The sequence below is a fragment of the Leptonychotes weddellii genome, chromosome 10, assembly GCF_054177405.1.
Source record: "Leptonychotes weddellii isolate Sample4059 chromosome 10, ASM5417740v2, whole genome shotgun sequence".
Taxonomy (NCBI): domain Eukaryota; kingdom Metazoa; phylum Chordata; class Mammalia; order Carnivora; family Phocidae; genus Leptonychotes; species Leptonychotes weddellii.
Window position 1 is genome coordinate 71,877,164 of NC_138378.1, and position 5,138 is coordinate 71,882,301.

General features: G+C 37.1%; 1 pseudogene; it reads right to left on the reverse strand.

The window, feature by feature from the left end:
• Window positions 1-4,570: 4,570 nt before the first annotated feature.
• On the reverse strand, window positions 4,571-4,824 carry LOC115937451 (small ribosomal subunit protein uS14 pseudogene; annotated as a pseudogene).
• Between the last annotated feature and the right edge of the window lie 314 nt (window positions 4,825-5,138).

The following is a 5,138-nucleotide window of genomic DNA, read 5'->3' on the forward strand; positions in this document are numbered from 1 at the left end:
GTATAATACCCTCTAGTTCCAACCACGTCATTGCAAATGGCAAGATTTCATTCTTTTGATGGCTGAGTAATATTCCATTGTATATATATACCACATCTTCTTTATTCATTCATCTGTTGAAGGACATCTAGGCTCCTTCCACAGTTTGGCTATTGTGGACATTGCTGCTATGAACATTGGGGTGCAGGTGCCCCTTCAAATCAGTATTTTTGTATCCTTTGGATAAATACCTAGTAGTGCAATTGCTGGGTCATAGGGTAGCTCTATTTTTAACTTTTTGAGGAAACTCCATACTGTTTTCCGGAGTGGCTGCACCAGTTTACATTCCCACCAACAGTGTAAGAGGGTTCCCCCGATCCAAAGTTTGTGATAAGGAACTTGGTAGACAGAATAGTGCCCGCCCCCAGAGAAAAGATGTCCACATCCTAATCCCCAGAACCTGTGACTATATTAGCTTTAGAAGGTAAAGGGGAATTAAATTTGCTATTCTGATGACCTTAAAATAAGATTATTCTGGAGTATCCAAGTGGTTTCAGGTGTTAAATTCAGCAGGTGTTGAATGGATAAATAAAACATACTATATCCATTCAATGGAATATTATTCAGCCATAAAAAGGAATGAACCATTGATAAATGCTATAACATGCTTAAACCTCAGAAACATGCCAAGGGAAAGAAGCCAGACACAAAAAGTCACATACATATTACATGATTCTATTTATATGAAATGTGTATAGTAAGCAATCCATAGAGACAAAAGTAGATTAGTGGTTGCCAGAGGCTGGGAGGCAGGAGGAATAGGGAGTGACTGCTAATGGGTATCTGTTTCGGGGGGTGGGTAGAGAGGGGAGTTGTTAAAATGTTCTTAGATAGTGGCAAAGCTTGTGCAACTTGGTGAACATACTAAAAATTACTGAATTATTTATTTTAGAAAGGTGAATTTTATCATATATGAATTACCTCAAAAATAATTACCTCAGAAAAAATTCTAGTTTTAGTAAGTCAAACAATACAGAGCTAACTAAAGAAAAAGCTAATCACCTCTCTCCTCATTCCCCATTTAATCTTACCTGCCCATATTAAAAGTTTGATTAACTTACTTGAAGCCTTTCCTTCTTGATCTCATATACTTACATGTACATAAAAGGGGTTTTGTCTTTGTTTTTTATCCTTAAGAAAATGAGGACAATTTATATACAACTTGTTTTCTTCATTTAACTTCTCAGGGCTATCCCACCAACTCCGTATATATAATTTTATATATAAATTTGTATAAAGTTCATATCTTGGATGTACCATAATTTCTTTTCCTCACAATCTGATGGTTTAAGAATGGTATCACAATATATCAAAATACCAAGTTGCACTCCTTAAATGTATATAAATTTTATATGCCAAAGATCTTTCAAATAAAGTTGTTAAAATATATTGAAAAAATGGTATCTCTTAAGTCTTATGCATGTCTTTTGGTAACCATATAGACAAATTTCTGCTGGATGTGTCTACCTATGAGCGGAATTGTCACATCATGAAGTACATATATTTTCACTGTTCTTAGATAATATCAGTTTTCCAAAGGGGTTGTATAGAATTATATTTCCACTAGTAATACATGAGGAACCCAGTTGCTGTATATCCTTATCAACACTTGGTATTTTCTGCTGTTTTAATTTAGTCATGCTGGTGGCTGTGAAGTGGTGTTGCCCTATACTTTTTATTTTGTTGTTATTTAACTTTTTATTGAAATGAACCTATCATAAGTATATATCTCAGTGAATTTTCATAAACTTAGCACACCCCTATGACCAATACCCAGATTGGGTAAAACAGAACGTTTTTAGACCTACAGATATCTATGACCTTTTAATTCTACTCCTAGGCATATACCCAACAGAAATGCACATAGATGTTAACCAAAAGATACAACTCAATTTTGATAACAGTTACCATTTTATCACATTCCCCTTAAATCTTCATATATTTTAATAGAAGAAATAAAGCATTGCAGTTGAAGTTGAAAGCCCTTTTGACTTCCAATCCCAGGCTTATTACCCTCCCTTAGGTCCCTGAACCCTGAGTCAACCCCTTGTAGATTGGGTCTTTTCATACCTTTTCATGCGTATATTTATGTTCCTTCATTTTCCTGAATCCCAGTGAAACTGAGCACCTTGTCCTATTTCCTCTTTTATGAATTGCCTTTTCATAACACGGGCTCATTTTTTTATTGTTTTGTCTCTTGTTTATTAACTTGTTGAAGTCTTAGTTTATTAAGATATTTACCATTTTCCATCATTTTTATTGTAAACATTTTCCTCACCTTTTCTTTTCACTGGTTATGGTTTCTCTTGTCTTGTAAAAAAATATTAATTTTTATGTAGTCAAGCATGGCTATTTTTTTCCTTTAATTTTTCTGGGTTTCTCATCTAGCTTAAGAAGACTGCCATACCCCCAAGGTTTTACAAATATTCTCTCATATTTTCTTCTAATGTTTTATTACTTTATTTTTCTTTATTTTTAAAAGATTTTATTTATTTATTTGAGAGAGAGAGGGAGACCACGAGCACAGGGGAGGGGCAGAAGGAAAGCAGACTCCCTACTGAGCAGGGAGCCCAATGTGGGACTCGATCCCAGGACCACGGGATCATGACCTGAGCCGAAGGCAGACACTTAATGGACTGAGCCACCCAGGTACCCTACTTTATTTTTCATATTTAGATTTATTTGCAAAGCACCATATTCCAGACACTGCATGGGGTATGAACGAATACCCTAGATTGGGCTGGGAGTTTCCTATGCAGGTCAGAAAGCTAAATTGGTGCCACTTTTGTCTTCAAACATTTCCTATATAGCTGATGAAAAAGAAATGTATATACAACTAAAAACGATTAGTCAGCAGCTAGACTAGCATTTGATATTTTGTTAACAGGAAGTAGAAAAATATTAACCATTTGGTGAAGTGAAATCAGATGAGGATTTTTAACCTATGACTTGTATTTTGTGGTAGTTGAAAAATGTGGTAGTCCTGAAAGTATCCTAGTTTCCTTCCAGGTAATAACAAGACTCAGGGATGAGTGTTGAGGATAGCTGAAAATAATTGCCTAAATTTGAACCCAGGGAAAGCCATTTTCTTTACCAATGTTGGCTTTTTTTGCTTTCTTCTCATGGGGTCCTCCTTCAAGAACAATAGACTTTTTACAGCGAAGCTAAACAAAACTGTCGCTGCCCTTGCTACCCGAACTCTTGCAGTCTACTGGGTCTGCCTTTGCACTCCCCCAACAATAACCAAAACACACCATTTGCTTTAACTGAAGCACTCATCTGGACCAACCTTGAAGAGTTAGAGCTTAATATGTTGAGCTGTGGAGAGCTGCTCTTAAGTTTTCGGGCAGTTTCACCTTGGCTCCCTTCGGGTAGGTGAATCTGGCTGCCTCAAATGGGATGTGAATACCAGACACCTGACTTAATCAAAATCCTCGGGAACTGTTTCTGCTCGCCCCCTTCTGACTGAGGGAGCTCACATCACCAAATGATCCATATCATTCACTGCAGCTGCCCAAGCACCCACACGTTGACCCAGAGATTGCTGCCGGCCATGAAAAGGGAAAGTTCATTTTTAGAAAAGATAAAACATTTAGACTTTCCTTAGATCATTTTTTGACACTGTGTAGTAGGTAAATCAACAGCCCACTCAACTCCCCCCAAAAGCTTCTCCCTAGTTAATTGAAGAGGAAAAAGGGATATTTGGGTTGGGCTTTTCTTTACCATCATTTAAAATCCTTTCCTAAAGATGTTTTTCCCCTTACAGATCAGATGGAAGACATGTTTAGTGGAAGAACCAACAGCTGGACTGGGGCACGTGGTGCTTGGAACTCCTTACTAAATTATTTTTCTTCCTTTGTTCCTTCAGAGGAGAAGGCTGCCACAGACTCTACTTTTGCTCCCTGGCTTGGTTTACAAGGTTAGTCAAATATCCCGTACCACAGAGTGCCTGAGTTAATGATTTATCTAACTGGGGTAAAAGCCATATGCCACGGCAATGCTTCATCTTATTGTATTTTTGCAAATGAGTCAGCTTTTGTAGGCTGATGACAGAGCTTAATGTTGTGTCACTAGACTATCTAAAACACATTATGGTCACATTGCTGTAAGGAGCAATAAAGACCTTCCCATTTTGATAGTACTATGATTTTTCTGATAACCCTGAAAGGAAAAAAGGGACAAGTGACTCAAAGAGACAAGATAGCATGTGGGTAATGTTTAAGTCAGATTGGATCTCAGATCTGAGGGCATTTTTTTCATGGTTTTGAAAGTTATTTAATGACATGGAAAAATGTGCTTAATATGGTTCAGAAAGCAAAATGTGTATTTCAGAAAGCAAATGTGTACAGCATGGTCCCAGTTTGTGGGTCTACAAAGATGATAGCAGGAAATATTTTCTGCAAGTGATGGAATGTACATTCTTTGTACATTTTCCCCAAATGTCTACAATTTGCCTATGGACCTTTTTTTTTTTTCACATTCAAGCACTCATAATTGGAGTATTTTTATTTTATGTACAATGAGTTGGCATTAAAGTAGGTATCTTGGATATCTGCAGTTAGGGTAGGTATCTTGGATGACCCATTCAAGGAAGTTCATTTAATCCAACTTAATGAAGCCTATATCCTTTGCGTACTGATGGAAACCCTGGCGACGGATACTGAGGCTGTATTTCCGGATCAGATGGTGTGTGTTTGAGCAGACGCAGCAAGAACAAGGACCCTGGCCAAATTTCCTCTGATGGCTCCAGGAGAGCTGCTGGTGACCCATCTTGCTCTCTCAGATGCAACGAAGCAAAAGGTGCCAATTGTCCTTTTACAATCAGAAAATAGAAATGCCTTTTTTAAAAGGGAAAGGTAATTATAATCCACCTGTCTTGGATTTTTTTTTTTATTTTTCACATTAAGGAATAATTTATATACAATAAAATTCTCTTTTCATTTACGATGTCATGAGGGTTGGGGGGTTAGTTGTTGTTGTTTGATTTTCTTTTGAGGTCACGTTCTGAAAAGGTGAATTGTTTTTTCTTTTTTCTTTTATTGAGGTAAAATTGGTATTACAGAGTGATCGCCTCCAAAATGTCCATATAGATCCTCTGC